The sequence below is a fragment of the Lissotriton helveticus genome, chromosome 3_1 (genome assembly GCF_964261635.1).
Source record: "Lissotriton helveticus chromosome 3_1, aLisHel1.1, whole genome shotgun sequence".
NCBI classification, from domain to species: Eukaryota; Metazoa; Chordata; class Amphibia; order Caudata; family Salamandridae; genus Lissotriton; species Lissotriton helveticus.
This window is the reverse complement of record NC_136061.1, coordinates 299,779,587-299,798,631: the sequence shown is the minus strand read 5'-3', so window position 1 is coordinate 299,798,631 and position 19,045 is coordinate 299,779,587. Positions and strand designations below refer to the sequence as shown.

Here is a 19,045-nt window from a genome sequence, read left to right as displayed (position 1 = left end):
CCCATGATGCACTGGGCCAGGGACAGACTTATTTGTATATAGCCAGGTTCTGAACTGGGATGGTGCAGTGAGCTAAAAAACGGTGATGGATCAAGCCCTGATCTGTTGACTGGGTAGGAGTGTTCTGATTAACTCAGATACTCTGTCCATCACCACCCTTATTTATACAACATTTTCCTTTGAAGTTGGTACAAACAAAATTCCTTTGGCAAACATAAGTCAGTTCAACCTGGCTCAGGCCAGGTTCGCCACAGGAGGTGGAGACCGCTTTGTGGAAGATAGCCACAGTCCATTCAGGTGTTAGTGTTAACTCCTCCCCCTACTCTAAATGCAGCCAGGTCTATTCAGCCTGGCAAGGAGTCACCCAGGAAAGTCAGAACACCCTCAATCCCCCCTTGTGTCTGTCTAGTGTGCATGCACATCCCCTGCTTCTGTCACTCTAAACCCAGACCGGGAATACACAAAAGGCAGAGGCACACAGGATGGTTAGACAAGAAAATACCCACTTTTTTAAAGTTATACTTTCAAACACATAATATACAAATCATCTTTACTAAAAGATACATTTTTCAATCCTGAGTTCAGGCATACTAAACTCCATTTATCTATCAGGTCCCACTGGCAAGCAACCTTGGTAAAGTGTTACCAAGCAGCTCCCATGACAGCCTATGGGAGAGATAGCCTTTCAATAGGGAAAACAAAATACTTAGTATTTCACTATTAGGACATGCAAAAATACACCACTCCATGTCCTGCCTTTTAAATACACGGCACCCTGCCCATCAGACTACCTTGGGCTCACCTTGGGAGTGACTTAGATATAAGAAAAGATAAGGGTCTGAAAAGTGGGTGCACTTGCCAGGTTGACATGGTATTTAGCAACTGCATGCAGACACTGCAGGAGCAGGTCTGAGGCCCCTTTGAAAAGCTACTTGTGTGGATGGCACAACCAGTGCTGCACGCCCACTAGTAGCATTTTGTTTACAGGCCCTGGGCACACACAGTGTACTGTACTAGGGACTTAGTAGTAAATCAAATAAGCCATTATTATGGAAGCACCAATCCATTAACACAATTTACATGGAGAGCATATGCACTTTAGCACTGAATAACAGTGGTAAAGTGCCCCACAGTCCTAAAACCAACAAAACAAGGTCATAACAGGAGGCCAAAAAGCAAAATGTCTGGGGGAGAACCGCTGAAAAGGCTGTCCCGGCTGCCCAAACCAACATGCGTAATTGGATATGTCCAGGATGTTCCTTGGAGATATGTGCAGGCTCCCAGTCTTTGCTGAAGCATAAGACCAGCCCACTCTACCCAATCCTAGCGCTTCTCTCATGCAGGGAGTAATAGTATGAGAGCAGCGTTGGGGTTGCATGAGGAGTCTGGGAGCCTGTGCTCCTAGGGGTTGGAGTACTGAGAGCAGAGGTGCAGTGCGGCGCGGGAGCAGTACATTGCGGTGGGTGGCAGTGGATAGGTTAATGTATTTTTTTTTCACCACTCTGCTCCCCCCAGGCCTGATTGGCAGCAGCCCTGCTGATTTGAAGGCTGGCAGAATCGAAACATGTTTGCACCACCATTCAAAGACAGTTTAAAGAGAAAAACAATGTTGCTTTTCGGTATGTGAACTAGAGTGTGTTTCACTTGAAATCATATAGCTCAAATCCTGTCTATTTTAGTAGCGCTTAAATGTGGCAGCTGTTTAGTGACAATTGTAGAATGGCACATCACCCCTTCGCCCAGGCAGCAGTGTTGATTTTCGCAAATGAGCCCCTTTTGTGCTTGTTTTTAATAGAGAAAGAAAAGATCGATTGGAAACAGAAACATTGTACGTGAAGACGATTTAGGAAAAATACCTTTATCTGTTGCTGCCAGTGAAGACAAGAAGCCTGTTCACTTCTGTAGCAGTTCCACTTTATCAGTAGATTGTAACTCGTGTTTTACCTCACCGTAATTTTGAAACCCCAGGGTCCTTGGAGTTTGAGGTTGTTCATGGCTTGCTGAAGGACATTTCTTATCATAGAGCAGTTCTCCAGGGGGGTTAGTGTAGCTTGAGCTAATCTCAGCTTGGTTTTCTTTGTGCCCGAATTTCAGACAACTCAGCTCGTTAGAAACTATCAAAACCCGAAGAAAAGATGGATAGCCAATCATAGGACCCAATACTTATTTCTAGCAGGATAAGATATGGGTCAGTAACCAGTAACTATCATCTGCCTTAATGTTCCAGCCATTATGCACAGAATGTTTATCAGAACACCAGGATTCTTGGCTATTGCAGTACAAAAGGCACCCCTGTAATGTCTCCTTTTGTGGTAAACGTTATTTAGGTTGTATTTTGGAAGACATTGGACAGGCACAGATATGATCATAGGGTAAGGGGACCTGAATGATCAAAAGTATCCGAGTATGTGCAGCGTATGGGTGGTAAAATAATATCTGAACAGAAAGATGGTGTCCCTTCACAGAGGTGGGTGTGATGTGCCGCTTTCTTTGTCAGGCTGAGACTTGGTGTAGTTCTGCTACAGCTAATTCCACCTCAAAGTATTGGTTGCTGCAGTCGATAGCTGTAGCTGTTAAAACCAAAATCTATTAAGAAATTGCATCGCATTCACTGCGAGATGCGTCCCGTGTCTAGTCCGGTCAGTTGTTAGTTCCCCATTTGTCTTTATGCGGTATTGGGATTGCAGATGGTTAGGAATCTTCACATTCCCCTTCTGTGTTACACTTTTCAAGTGTGGGTACTGCCTGAGTGCATTCAAATGAATATTGAAACTGAACAAGCTACCAGAAGGAAAGATGAAGTTTATAAATGATCTTAAATTGGGCCATAGCAATAACGAAATATAACCGAAATGTTTGGATCTACTATACTTAGGAGATGGGTGTTTGGGTGTGCATGCTAGTCCCTTATCCATATTTACCAGCCTTGTCTTTCCAATGTTGACTTTTTCATTTATTGTGATGCAAAAAATATATTGGTTTGAAGAATTTGATGTGTTTTTTATGTACGTGACTTACTAACAACTCAAAAGAAAGTCGGGTATACATAAATAACAAAGACGAACAGATATCTGAAACTATGCCAAACAAGCAATATAAGGAAATCCCTGAATAAAACCAAATGTGTGTAAAAAATAAAACAATTAAAAAATGAAACCCCAAATTTTGAAACGGAGTTAACAGACCAGTTCAGTATTTTATCTGGAGAAAATGTTTTTCGAAAAGTGCCGATTGCATCACATCGGCGATAGTCTTTATAAGGGCCTATCCACGCAACTTCTTGTGGGGCTTTATTTCAGCAACTTGAGTTGTGCAGACCGTTTCATCAATTATTTGTTTGCAAATTCGTAAGTAGAGAAATTTTACGCTGCTCATTTGCTAAAAGCTGTCCTTGAACCACATCCATGGCATATGAACTGGAGAACCCCTTCTCTCCCAGCGAACCGTGAAGGTCAGGTTACCTGTTCGCCGAGTCCAGAGGATTGCCGAGCCGAAGAGAATTCGATATCCACTTTTGCTGCATGCGGAAGAAGCGATATGTATGTCCTATTAATTGATCCCAGTGGAGTGGGGATTATGTCATCTGTTTTACTGCATAGTATCCAAGATCGACATGCCCGCATCTTAAGAGAGGAATTTCAACCTATACTTCGTGTTTAAACACACACTTCATCATTTATTTTTTATCTCGGGAGACAGCCCACTCATGATCACCGGATTCAGATTTAACCACCGGATTCAAATGTAATCACCCACCTTGCCTGGGTTACATACTGCATGCATCCTTTACCCACTGCACTGCATTCTAGGACGCTTAGTCACTGAACTGCATCTCTACCACACTAAATCGTTACTCTGCTCGACATCCTAGGATATCTAGCATCCCTACCACTCTAAATCAATACTCTGCTCGACGTCCTAGGAGCTCTAGCCCACTATAAAGCAACCTAGGGATGCTAACAGTGGCGGCTCCTCTGCTAATAAGGAGGAGCGTCGCCCCACTGCTTTTAAGCAGTATAAATTAAGGGGGAAAAATGATAATGACTCTGCGGTATTAACACTTAAATGTTTCCTTGTTGTGGCAGCTTTGTGGGCGGGACAGGGCTGCTCTGCTGACAGAGAAGTGGAGAGGAGTGCTTGGCACTCCCTATGTGTGCATGAATGTTTGGCCAGCTTTCTAGGACCTGCCAAACATTCATGCACACTTTGCATGGTCTCCACACAGGCTGCATTACAGCCTGGGTGGAGAACATGCCCAGGCTCCCAGCCCTCATCTGAGTGCCGAACCACGGCGCTGAGACCAATCACAACGCTGCATTGCAGCATTGTGATTGGCTCAGGGGAGCCTGGGTGCTTCATGGGTGCTTTGTTCCTGTTCCGGGACAGACGACGGTGGAGAGACTGCACTGCACCGCAATGTATCCAAGGGATACTAACCCAGCAAGCTGTGTGCACCATAGGCACATTATTCCACTTCATGTTGCCCTTGGGTTACTAACACATTACACTACACCCTATCCAAAGTGCACGAACGCACCATACTACACCAGAGGTTCACTAACCAACTGTAGTGAAGTTCTTCCTACATCACCCTGCTGTATGCTCTATGTACGCTAATCCACCGCACTACATCTTAGGCACAGTAACTACGCACGTGCTCTGCTACATCATAGGAACATTCCCCACCACATTGCATCACTGCACCACAAACCCACCACATTACCTTGCTGCCTTGAGGCAGTAACCCATCCCACTCAATAAGTGCATTCTGGGGATATTAACTAATCACACTGACTCACGTGAGAGCTAACAACCCCATCTGCACTGAAAGTTGTGAGCACTTACCTATAGTAGGCTACAGCTTTGTAGGGTCTCTTACTCTATACACTGCAGAGCATCTTTGGTTCACTGTACTACACTGCATCCTAGAAGCAATAATCCAACTAAACACGAATCCAACACACTGCACTGCTCCTGGGGAGACTGGGCACACTATCCCACAAGATGCACTGCATCATAGTTATCCACCACACTGCATCAAATGGGCGCTGACAACGTACACTGCACTCTGTGCAATATAGTACTGCATCCTGGGCACACTAACTGAAGGAATTGTATGTGCAAGTAAAAAAAAATGTGGTCGTTGTAACTCAAATTGGCTGTTGACATTATTGTTCATCACCGACAAAAGAGCTATATGAAACAACCACATTTATAATAATGTGTGAACTGTTCACTTGTCTAAAGCGCACACAAGCTATTAGTTACTGCAAAGTGTTCCACACAAACAAAGTCAATAGTACAAACCCTCCACACAGTAATGCATCATTAAGATACTACCTATCATACAGCATTCCATCCTAATGACGCTACCACACCATGCTGTACTTCACTGGAGTGTACTAAACCACATGCACTGCACTGTATCATATGGCCACTAAGCCGACACGTTATCCTTCCCCTTACGGACACTTACTACACATTGGGTATTTGACGCAGCACACTGCATGCCACTATATGGGCATAAATCCACCATACTGCTTCCCATGGACAGACGATCATTGGAACTCTCTCTTGTAGCAGCCGTGTTGGCATGTAGTTTCTTGCCAGACATGAAGCCAGGGATTGCACACAGGTCAGAGCTGTATCTCGCCTAAATTTATATTTCTAGGAATCTGTTTGGTGGATATGTTGGGCTGGTTTTTGAGGAACTTTTAAAAGATTTAAGACTGAATTCTCCCCAATGAAAAAAACAGAAATGGTTTACTTTTACAATATAAGTAAAGAAAGAGGTTAAAGGTGTTGTAGCTTTACCCGATTACTGAGTAATTAAAATTAATTAACAGAACTGGTTGCAAAGAGACATGAATGAATTAATAAAGGGGACTTATGCTGGGAACTTCCTTTTTGCCTAACAATAGTTTTCTAGCTGTAGGGGGGAAAATAGGACATGGGAAGTAGGTGTGCAGTGGTCTCCCGTACCTCTCTCAATTAAGATTTTGCTCTTTTTCTCCACTAGGTGAGGTTGTTTCTTGCTCATTCTCTGCCGACTAACATTTAGGTGTGTGATTGGGGGCATAGAGAAAGGTTTTATTCTCCACGAGGTACCTCTGCCATATTTGTTGGAAAAACATGAACTGTAAACATGTCAGTCAGTCAGGAATAACTTTATTTTGCCAACTCAATGATGGCATAAAAAGTATTCTACAGATAGAACATTTTTCATTATTACAATAGGCTTAAATTATAAATGTTATAGCAAAATTACCAAGGAATAAAAACACGTTAAAACAGTATTCCTATTATAGAAGTAGAAGAGAAAAATGCATATATACACACAGTTATTTACACAATTCAGTAAGTTAGTTCCCCAGTTAGATATCGAATTGGCAAATTGATCTTCTCTTTTTTTAGAACAGATAAAAAGAAGGACGCCAATAAAAGACATGTAAAAGGGCCAGGTAATAACTGCAGGTAATATGGAGCCACACAACACTGTCTAAAATTCATTTTACGAATGAGGGGGACAATGAACCTTTTCCTTTCTTCACAATAAAATTTACAAAAAAAAAAGAAGTGCAAATCATTCTTAATGGATCGGTCATCACATGTGCATAGCAGCAGTTCAGAAATTACGTAGATATTAAGAGGGAGACCCAACATCAAGGGGATATAGTTTAGGCAAAATCTCACTAAAATATATGTATGTCGTAAATTAGTGACGAACGATAGATAAGTTGAGTTCAAATCCGTTTCCATTATGCTTGGGACCGCCAGGAATGCCGTAACTGTCGACAGCTTGACGTTAGAATCCTCCTTCCTTGCCTGTAATCTAGATAATAAGTGATTTTTCAAATCTTTCTTGGAAATAGACCAACAGGTTGTAGGATCTGCAAAAAGATGATGTAACCCAGCTGCTTTAAGGGTGAATTGAACATAGAGCAACCAGCTGATATTACTCTCACTATCTAACTTCAGAACGTCATTTATGGGCGCCATACAAATTTTGTCAGTCATAAGGAACTCTCAACTCCAGATGACAACTGAAGTTAGAGCATGACTTAGGCAATGAAACTAGATTTTTCTGAAAGATGTATTCTATACGTTGCAGTTTTGACCAATCTATGGTGCCGCACACATAAACTTTATTGGTTTAACGGGTTTAGAACAAACTTTTTAATGAATTTTTTATAGCGTCCCAATGTTCTTTTCCATCTGTAGCCCCCTATTTATGACCATACTTTGCCAGTTATTCTGTCGATGAAACATCATCCCTAAATAATTAAAAGAATCCAAAACTCACAGTTTACCCCCTTCAATATGAATTCCTGGCTGTTTCAGCTGCTTTAAACCTGCCACTAAAACAAAAGACTTTGAATAGCTAATTTTCATATCCAGCTTGTTCATAAATTTCTTATAGTCCATCCTTAGTCGGCGTAGCGCTTTGCGAGTACGGGCTAAAATCACGGTGTCGTTCGCGTATAGGAGTATCGGTGCTTGTAAAGAGTTGATTTAAGGAACATCTGGAGTAGATCCCAACAGAGTAGATTCAACATCATTGGTATAAAGTGCAAATAGAAAGGGAGCGAGGTTCACCCCTGCCTCACACCTCTAGCGATTTTAAAGTGCCTGGTACACTCTCCTCCCTTTCCAAAGCGGACATAGGCTGCGGCTCCTGAGTACAAATCCCAAATTATGTTAATAATATGTATGTCGATCCCCATTGCCTCCATGATCTGCCACAGTTTAGGCTGTGCCAAGCAGTTAAAGGCTGCCGACAGATCCATGAAGGCAAGATATAGGTGGCCATTTTTAGCTGCCGTATATTTTGCAATTATTACGTTCAGGTTCAGACATTGATCCAAAGTGCCTTTTCCTTTTCTAAAACCAAACTGATATAGGATTATGATGTTCTTCTCCAGAGCCCAATCCGCAAGTCTATTAAAAAAGCAACTGGCCCATTAATTTTGTGGAGGAGTCTATCAAAGCTATAAGCCTATAATTTTTCGGAAATGTCCTATCCCCCTTTTTGTAGATAGGGACAATTACAGTCGTCCTCCACAAAGGAGGAACACCTATTTGGGTAATTTTATTAAAAACATTTGTTAAAAGCGGGGCCCAGAGGACTTGATTATCTAAAAAAAGATCGATTGGAACATCATCAGGTCGAAGGACCTTCGCACGTTTACACTGACTCAAAGCATATTTTATTTCTTCCAGTGTGAACCGGGCACTACCTCCTACACCAATTAGACTTGTCGAAGTAGACTGAGTAATTGCCTTCTTATTAGTTCCAAATAGACCTTCAAAATGTGTGATCCATTCCTCCTGTTCAACAAGGGTATCTATAGACATGCACTGCTCATTTCTTAGGAAAGGTGCATTAATCACAGACCAAAATGTCTGTGAGCTTCTTAATAATGGAGCCTTTTGCTGATTTCAGCCTTGACATCCTTGCTTTTTTATAAGCCTGTCGCAATGACTTGACCAAAGTTAAGTTGCAAGGTTTAGACTTTAAAGCCTTGTGAAGATTTTAACGTGTTTTTTCACAATCCAGTTAGATTTCTTGTGATGCCCATTACGTACAAAACTAATTACTTCCAGTAAAATCAGCTCGAATGCTGTGACCATACAATCGTCAAATAAAGCGTCTAGGCATACCATTATCTCTGCTACTCGATTAGAGACTATATTGCACAGGAACTTCACAGCATTAATTCTCTCCCACCTCAAAACAATCCCATTCTCCCTTGTAATTACTGGATTGATATGAAGTTTAAGAGAGAGTTCTCTTTTTGTTAAAGAGGAGATAAGAAAAATTATTGCAGCGTGGTCACTAAAAGCGTAAAAATTAATCTCAAATTGGGAAAGAAGCTTTCTTATGGGATCATAATCAAGCATAAAGGAGAAGGAACGACTAAAAAAAGTGAATCTTACCTGACCAGTTAAAATTTCAGAGGTATTTAGAAACACAAGATTATTTATAATTAATAGTCTATTTAGGCCGTTACCATAATCAGTATGACTAAAATGGGGGACACACTCCCCATCGTCGTCCACAGGCCACAGACTGATATATTAGTCTTATCACAAGGATGAGCATTAAAATCCCCAAGCCAAATTATATCACAGGATTGAGTACATACGTTCTCCAAGTTAACAATGTCTCTTTCCAAAAGAGCCAACACCGCTGCATGATTTCTACCAAAATTGTTATTATAAAAATTAATAGGCAACCAGTATTGGTCAACACAATACTCTAAAACAATAATATGATAATATGGTGATGTATTTTAAAAGGACTTCACTTTTAAAGGGAAAGTATTGGAAAGTAGGGTCAGTAAACCACCCTTTGCACGACCAGATGATGAGGGTCTGGCAGGAGTATGAAATACAATTCAATTCAATAATCTTTATTCGGATATAAAATGTCCACAAAAGCCCAGAACAAAAATGCGAGCAAAAATTAGCATTTTAAAACATTACATAGTTAAAACAATAAATACATGGCTTAAAATGAATACAACGAATACACAGGGACCCATACATTGTGCAAAACAACGCATCGAATTCCTCATAAACTTATGGTTCGATCAAGACCAATAACAAGGTGTTTCATAGAGTATAGCAGCATATTGTATTAAAGTGCCCAAAGTTTGACAGATAGCAGCAGAATATTATCAGGGCACAGTCCAGTATAAACAGCATAGTACATTAAAGTGCAATCAAATTAGACTATAAAGTTAGGACCATGAAATAAGTAACAACATTTTTCAGAGCATCAACCAAGATCCAAATTCCTGTTTCTTATCAACATAAAAACAAAAATGTTAAAAGTGCAATCAGGTCTACTTATAAGATGTTCATGGAGACTCGTGAACGGATGTCCATTTTCAGAAAAGTGCTGACGCTATCTTGCTCCATAGAATAACATGGGGGAGGCTGGTCCCAATGGATACCAGCCTATCTTCTCATAGGAACAAGATGGGACATAAGTGAAAGATATCCCTGAACTCAGAATTTAATAACACATCTTTTAGTGAAGGTTGTTTTTAGATCCTGTGTTTGAGAATAGTACTTTTAGAAAGTGGCTGTTCTCTTGTCCAAACCTTTCTGTGTGCCTGGGCCTGTTTGTGGATTGACTGTCTGGTCTGGGTGTGACAGGGGCTGCAGAGCCCCCGGAGGAGGGGGTCGGGGTCAGCCCGTGGATGAAAGGCAGCATCTGCTGCCAAGGAAGGGGGAGGAGGAAGCGCCTGATAGTGCCGGGCTGTGCCTGCCTGACCACCATGCTGGCTCCCTCTCCTGCCGGCCAACTGTCACCTCTGACCCTGAAGCTGACAGGAAGAAGAAAACCAGAACCACCTCAGTGCTCCAGCAACCCCCAGAACTGGTTTAGACCGGGCTCAGGGCCCACTTGCACAAAGACTTCAAAGGACTTCAAAGACTTTCAGGGGTATAAGGGAAGGACCCCTGACTACAGAAGTTTAGATTCTAAGATTCAACAATCAAGAAGGAACCTCTGCTGGAAGAAGGACTGCTGGAGAACTAAAGGAAGATTGCCTTGCTGTGTGCTCTAAGGGCTGACCTGTTCTGCTGTTGCAATTGAAAGCTGAGGAGGAGAAAGGGACTTTGCTGTGCGCTGTGACCCTGCCTGCTTCAAACTGCTAAGACTTTGCTGTGTGCTGTGTCTGCAACTGGAATCTCCAAGGGCCTGAGAAGAGCTGGCCTCTTGTTTTGCAACCCAGGAACATAAAGGTTGCTAAGGACTACAATACTGCTGTGTCCCCCTGAAACTGCTGTGGGCCGAGGAGATCGTGAAACAGCTGTGTGCAGTGTACATCGGGGACTGCTCGACTAAGCCTTGCTGTTGTGCCCCGGATAGCGCGCTGGCTGCTCTCTGCTCTGATTGAGAGCGCCGCGCTGATTGCTGTCTGCTTTGCCCCGAGCTCGGCGTGTTCATCGACACGTGCTCGTGGGGGCCGAGGAGTTCTGAAGCTCCCCCAGCGCAGCGTGGGTTAATTCCGCTTGCCCGCATCATCACCGCCGCGGGCCCTGAAATTGACCTCGAGGGCCTGATTGCATCCACGAAGGGGCCGCGCTGTGATTGGCTGTGGTCGGAGGGCTCGGCAAAAGTGCCGCGACCGGATTGGCCGATTCCCCCAGAGCTGCGGTAGCGTCATCGGCGAGGCCGCGCTGCCATTGGTTGGCGGCCTCGCGTTCAGAGGGGCTAGTCACAGGAGCCGCGACGGGATTGGCTGCCTTGGCTGAAGCTGCTGCAAGGGCCGAGGAATTGCCGTGATCACCGCCGGGACCGGGGAAGACTGACCCGACCTCGCCGAGGGATCCAAAGAAGTGCTCGAGTCCCCGGTCTGCCGTCTCTGCTCCCCGCCTCTCCCCGAAGGATTGAGAGCGGGCGGAGAGCCTGCTGAGACTGGCCGGGCCGAGCGCGCGTGAGCGCCTTCAAGCGAGGTACGCCTGAACAAGGAAGAAGTGCCGTGGGAGGGAAAAGGAGTCCTCCCAGCCTTCGGGTGAGCCGCGCTTGTAGCGCTTAGGATTCCCAGCGGTAGGGGCTGATTCCTGTGGCCCATTTTGGCATTAACATTGTTTTCCTTGCTCGTTTTTAGAGCTTAGACCAACAAAGTCAATATCCCTCGTTTTTGGGTATTGAAAAGATAAGAGACTTGAGACTATCTTTTTATTAAGAACTTCCTATTTACAAGTGCATCCATTAAGATTAAGTGCAACCTTTACCTGAAGAAGTGATTATCGTGTATTACTGCTTTTTACTGCCTGCAACTAGATAAAGATATATATTTTTATAAAATATACTTACCTGTGTGGTCTCAGTTTGTGGTGGATTGGGGATTATTGTTGTGTTAAGTGCAAATATTATACACATTGCCTTTGATTAGCCTAGACTGCTCGTGCCATGCTACCTAGAGGGTGAGCAGGGGTTATCTCACAGGGTTATTCCTTCACCCCGACTAGAAGCAAGGGTCCCTACTTGGTCTAAGGTACTTACCTCTGCCAACTAAAGACCCCCAGATCTAACACAGAACATTTAATTTTCCCAGTTAAGCTTAAGGATAGCCCTATTGGCTACCTTGAAGTCAGTAATGGCCAGGGCCTTTAAAAAAGGAATCAACAAGTGTTTGCTATATTTTTGGTAAAAGTAAAAAAAAAAAGTAGAAAGTGTAACATAGATTGATTGCCACGGTTGCTCGAGATTGATGTTAAATCCTAAAGGGAAGCACAGTAGATATTTTAAAGTGCCAGCTCTAAGGCAAAAGAGCAAGCTTCGGTCCCAGCAGTTAATAACTTTTAGTAGGTAACTAGCTGGCAAATGTGAGTGGGGACAGTCGGCATCGACCATGGATATATACCGGTCGCCTAATGATTTCGAGAGTTCTTGTTCATGTCTTATGCCACCATAGTGTTCATATAGGGCCACCTCAATAACCTTTTTGTTAATACCCTCCATGTTACTTGGGTTTGAATAGATATGGACGAAGTGTACGCTAGTCAGGCTGGCCCTAACAGCCGCCAGCCACGGTATATCTCCGCCCTTGTCACATTTAAGGCAGTCAACTATAATTTCTCTAGTTAACGTGGCTGCTGGATTTTGCCAAACATTTAGCCAAAATATGGCGGGGCGGGACCTAATATAGTCTTCTACATAAAACAATTTTAACTCCTTGTGGCAAACAAAGAATGAGGAAGAAATCGGTGCCCCCCAAGATTCTCAGGCAGAATCTATTTTCTTCTACGTGAATGCTGTTACAATTTGTATGGCCCCAAACCTCTGCCCCATATGTTGCGGTGGGTATGCACTGTGTTTTATATATTTTCAGTAGAGATAGCACAACCTCGGTTCTTCTAGGTCGGTGGAGGCTCAAAATCGAGTTAACAGCCTTTAGAAATTCACTCCGGCTGTGTGCCAGATGAGCTGCCCAAGAACCATTATCTAAACATACTAGACCCAAGTATGGAAAAGTGCGAGTGCGTAGCAGATTTTCAGAACCTGAGGTGATTACATTAACAGAGTGTGTTTTTTGTGGCCACAACTCATTAAATACAATTTCTTAAAATTTGTACAAATGTCCAAGCCGTCCATAAAATCAACAAAGCCCCTAACTAAAGTGCGCAGTGCATTTGGGGTGCGGCCCACTTGGACCGCATCATCCGGATATAGTAGGGCGGGCAGTTTGTTACCATTAATCATCGGGACATCTGTGGTCAATTTAGACACCACATTTTGTAACTCATTAATGTATAGACTAAATAGGAGTGGGGCTAGTACGCACCCCTGCCTGACCCTTCTACCAATAACTATCAGCTAGATTCATCAAGCTCAATTGCGCTCGCAAAGGGCCAGATTCTGAGAATCTGGCCCTTTGCAAGTGCAATTTTTGCATTTGGGATTCATCATCCCAAATGCAAAATTCGCTAATAAAGAATTCGCACATTTGCGAGGAATTGCATTTAAGGAATCTCTATTTGAGATTCCTTAAATGCAATTCATGAACCATTTTGAAATTGCGAAATCGCAATTTAGGACCGTTATTTACCACGAAGTCAAACCTCGTGGTAAATAGCTAAAACTTAGAAAAATGCATTTAAATGCATTTTTCTAAGTTGCATGTTACACACACTCATGTCCTTTGGACATGTGTGTGCACAACATCAGTGTAAATTCACATTTATGGGGTGCTACAGGGTGTCCTTTGGACACCCCTGCACCCTTGAAATCGCATCCTTATTTGCGATTAGCAAATTGCTAATCGCAAATAAGGAATAACTCCCCATTCGTTCCTATGGGTCTTTAGGCCCATAGGAATGAATGTGGAGTTATTCCTTATTTGCGATTAGCAATTTGCTAATTGCAAATAAGTAATGTGTAGGAATCGCAATTTATTTAGCAATTCCTACATTAATCTCGTTTTGCAAGTCCTTAATAGCGATTCCTTATGAATCGCTATTAAAGACTCGCAAAACGGCCCTTTCATGAATCTAGCTGTATGTCCCCTGACACCACCCCATCTCTGCTGATCCTCATCTTACCCTCATGTCCCTGTGTAAATAAGCTAAAAAATGCACTAAAACCTCATCCAACCCATATTTTAAAAGGCATGACCACAGACGCGATCTATTAACAAAATCAAAGACTGAGGTAAGGTTCATAAAGGCTAAGCAAATGGGAGAGTGCCGAGCTATTGTATATTTGTCGATGATCAAATTAAGATTAAGGCATTGTTCCAGAGTTCCCAGATTACTTCTAAAACCTAGCTGACACTTATTTAAAATACTTTCCTCCTCAGCCCAAGACCTGATTTTGTTAAATAGCACCCTCCTGAGTATCATAATTGTGTTGTCAGTCAGGGAGATCCCTCTGTAGCAGCTAGGGTTCGGTCTGTCCACCTTTTAAAAAATCTGGACAATAATGCTGGGGAACCATGTGCTGGGAATTTGGGTATTTGTTAAGTTGTTAAAAACATTGAGTAAAAGAGGCACCCAAAACTCAGGTTTATGCTTAACTGCAACGCTGCGGCGGCTTTTCCCGCTGTACGCGGTAATTTTTAAAATACCGCGTTACATGATGAGCTCAGCTCGTCATGAGCGCACGGCAGGTTACGCTCATGACGAGCTGAGCTCGTCTTCAGCCTGGAAGGGGTTAATAAGAGCAATGGGAAGACCATCGGGGCCATAGGCCCTGTTACCTAAACTTTGGTGGATAGCGTCCTCAACTTCAGATAACCATATCTGGATTTGTGTAGCAGCATAAATATTTGTGAGAGCCTCACTCTGAGACGGGGCTGAATATATTTTGGAGGAATGGGCTTCTCAGGCTTCACTAGTTATATTGCAGCTTAGAGGGGTGAGTGTGAGGCCCATGTCTTTAACTGCTGCCCAGAAACCGTTTGTGTTATTAAGTCTTGCAGCACAGGCCAAGTTGTCCCATTGTTTTTTCAGGATCTCTATTTTCCTCTGCGTGGCCACTTTTTTATATTGATACCTCACTAATCTAACAAGGTTTGCATCCCTTGGTGCCGCTGTAAGGGCAACACGGAGTTCTCTATTTGTCCGTGAGCAAGCACTATTAAACCACTTAGGATTATGATTGTTGTTAGATGCAGGTCTTGAAATCATTTTTTTACTGCTTGCACATAAGTGGATAAAGGTGATAACTGCCTCAGGATTGGAGTCAGTGGACGACAGACAAGGGTCGACAAATAGTTTATTGGTTATTAACCTGTTTGAGAACACATTACTATTATCAATGCTTTTCCAAATAACTCTAAAATTATCTGTTGAGGATACTAGATTGCAGGCCCCTGGTTCTTCAATAAAGTCTGGTCTAAGGGCGACCCTAAGTGTAACCGAGGTTGGATTATGGTCCCCATACACGGTGGGTTTAACCTCAGCTTTGGCTAAAACATCTTCTAATGAAGCCAATATAAAAACATAATCTATTATTGAAGCGCAGCCGCGGCCTCTATAAGTGGGTATTGGATGACTGTCATTATGATTTATGGCTGCAATGTCCATCACGTTTAATAAGTTATGATTTAACAAATAGTCCAGTAATTCAGTCCCCCTTTTACACGTGTGTACCTGGAGTTGGTGGAAGGCAACCAAATTGTTTGCCCTGGCAATCTTAACATTAAAGTCGCCGCCCAAACAGATTCCAGCTAAATTGTAATTTTCCGTTAAACTTTGTATGTCCGAGACAAATGTAAAAGATTTGCAAAATTCATAATAAGTACAGTTAAAAAGTCATTATTGTAAAAATTGATAAAGCAAATGGGGACCCCCCGTGTATATATCAGGGCTTGAAAGTTGGCACTATTAGTAGTACTGGTTTTAGCACTGCCACCCGATGAAATGTTGACCCAGCTGGAAAGGCCGCCAGAGGGTCGCCTGAGTTTGGGGACGGGTGCAGTGACGTTAAAACATTCAAACCCTTCAAGGTATAACTCCCTTTCTGCCCAGGTCTCTTGGAACATTAAAATATCGTATTTATTTACCATCTTGACCCAATCCTCAATACTTACTTTAGAGGCCAAGCCGGCAATATTCCAGTTAAGCACCTGCAGGTTTGGTTCATGTGGCTTCGGGCCATCAATTTCCAGGGGAACCGACATGGGTATAGAGTGGACAGATTCAGTGGGTGTTCATGTAGGCAACAGCCAGTCTACACTATCTACACCAGAGAGGGCAGAAAACCTATTATTTGTAGAGTATGGGGGTATAACAGGTGTGCTTTGCCCAAAGTTTGGTTTATAAAAAAAGCTAAGAGGCAGTGACCAAATATGAGTGGATGAGGAGCTGTTCTACTCTTTTGACATCAATATAGATCTTACAAGTGCTGGTCAACAACACAGTCTCCCTCTATGGTCTTATCTGAGGGTGCAACCCAGCCAACCCTGTGCACCATTATGATGTTGTTAATATTAGACATCCTGAACCCTTTATTTTTAGTCAGCCAGTCAGTGCTCTTGTTATGTAATTGGTCCCAGGACTCAGACTGGTTTTTTCCCTATTGGGGGGACCCCTGCAAGAACCAGGAAATAAGGACAGGCTGCCGGTGGTAGACTTAGAACATCTTTACTTGCCTCAGCAAGCCCCCAACCATTATTCTTAGTAGCATGGGTCATACTCTGGGGGTTGCGTGCTGAACGTTCGTTATTTGCGGGGGCAGTGAGGCAAGCATGGTCGACTGATTGGCTAGGTGGGTGTAATCTATTAGGGTCGCCTGTCTTTGAAAGTTTTTCCTGGTGGATAGGAGATTTGGGGAAAATACATTCTTTAACTTTACGGCAAGTGTCGCAGAAATCAATTAGAGGAGGCTGCGCTGATATTAAAGTTTGCTTTTGCGTACTAGAAATTGTTACACTCGGGAGCTGCAATTTATGAGTCCCTCCCTGTTGGGGTAGTGTCTTGGATACATTACTGTGAGAGCTTAGCGTATTAGTTAATGATTCCAAGCGATCCATGCGCTTTCTAAGTATAGCAAAGTTCTTATCTACAAGCTCCTTAACACGCTCATACATAGTTTCTACGATAATATCGATTGCAGTGTCCCCAAGTTTAAAATTAGTAAAAGGTGCAGGTATAGACTCAGTTTGAGTGTGGATGGAATAGTTTAACGTCTCAGAGGGCGTTGGGTCAGCGGAGGCATTAACAGCTGCTGTGTCAACTGGAACCGCTGGTCCTTGAGTCCATGTACTTAAGGCGGTATGTTGTGGTTTTGAACGTGGGGGTTGTTTCCTCTTTGAGCAAACAGGCTTAGTTGATTTCCTTTTTCTTTTTGCCCCAGTAATTTCTGGATTCGGGGAAACATTCACAGTTGCCGCAATGTCCTTGCTGCAGATCAACGGAGGAAAATCCTCAGCCACCCTGGAACCCCTAATATCCTTATTACCCTCAGCACCCTGCCCGCTTCCCAGGGCTGGCAAATGCATGTTATGTTCGATTAGTGTGTTCAGCATCAAGGGGGGCGCTAAGTACGAACACCATCCTCAGTTGGAAGAGTGAACTGAGGAATTATTAGTCCCAGGGACAGGCGTCTCTCAGTTAGCTTGATTTCAGTGCTAACGATGTTAACGGCTCTCTCCAGCATACTACCTATGGAAGTGGAGGGGCGGGAGCTTGGCATAGCATTACGTTTACCCATGATGAATGATGCCCACAAAATGAAATCTTGTATAACTCACAGCATGGAAGTCAAGAATAGTGAGGGGTGTCAGAGGGGTTACCCAGCTCGGCCTCCTTCTGTCTCTGATGAGTGCAAATGGGCCTGCCCTTGGCCCGGGCTTTGCCCTGGTGCACCCGAGCACATCCCACACTGCGGGAGCACTGACGGGCTTATGAGGGCGCCTCCTGGCGCTTCAGGTGCAGGCAGCGTTGGCGGGGCTCGCGGGTCCACAAGGGGTCCTGGGAGTTGTGGTTCGCTTCCTCCCAGTCACTCGGTCTCTGTGTTTTTCTACCCCCAGAAAGGGGAAAACAGAAGCGGTGTTGACAATAAGATGTGGCTCCCCTACGGAGCACCGATGGCCTTATGTAGATCCCTCCTGGCACTTCAGGTGCAGGCAGCATTGGCAGGGCTCGCGGGGCAGCAAGGCGTGCTGGGAGTTGTGGTTCGCTTCCTCCCAGTCACCCGGTCTCAGCGTTTTTCTACCCCCAGCAAGGGGGAAACAGCAGAGGTGTTGGCAATAAGATTTGGCTCTTGGAGTATGAAATGAACGATACCCATTCAGGTGTATCGGGTCAATTTCCCATGTCTCTCGTAAGCGCATTATATCTTTAGTTGTTAACATAGACAACGCTTCCATATTAGACTTTGACTTTTTTTTACTTGTACCCAGCGATATTCCAAGAAATTACCGAAACAAATCCTGAGGTATTCACTAGATGTGTCGATGTCTGGGGCAGATTCGAACTGCCTATCTGCATACTTTGTTGTGGTTGAAAAATTACATAGGGAACAGAGACCATAGAGGACCCATTTTGCATTACTATATCATCAACACTGTTAGTTGTTAGGCTCTGCTCATCCAGTCAATCACATACAGGCATGCCTTCCAGTACAGCAAATCTATTACTGAGAGGTAAGGGTAAGGATAAAACAGAGTGGGGAAGAGACTAGTTAGATGGAAAACAATAGGGCTTCCAGGCATTAGTTACTCTATAAAATGGGGTCTTGGGTGAGGCATCAGGTTTATAAAAGAAACCCAACTGAAGTGCGCAGATTTCCGAATAAAATGATGGGGTGCTTGGTAGCATAGTTAATAGGGCGCCCACTATGTGATGGTTATCAAAGTTTAAAATAATACAATCACCTTTGATAGTTTTGGGGCCTCTTCCTACCCAGTTAATCCTCCTAGCCATAATAATATGTTTATATACGTTAAAATTATCACATGTGCACTTAGAAAGCCAATGCTGAGCTTTATGGGTTAGCTTCTCCGAAGACTCTAGTTGATTCACTTTCAGTTCCGGTACATTTGCTAGGATTATCACATACGGGCTTGCTGCTGGTGGGAGA

At 43.5% G+C, this 19,045-nt stretch overlaps 1 protein-coding gene across 1 annotated transcript in view; it reads left to right on the top strand.

Moving 5' to 3' along the window:
- The window catches only part of GDPD1 (glycerophosphodiester phosphodiesterase domain containing 1), a 400,155-nt gene that overhangs the window by 24,954 nt on the left and 356,156 nt on the right, over nt 1-19,045 (top strand). The window lies entirely within an intron of this gene.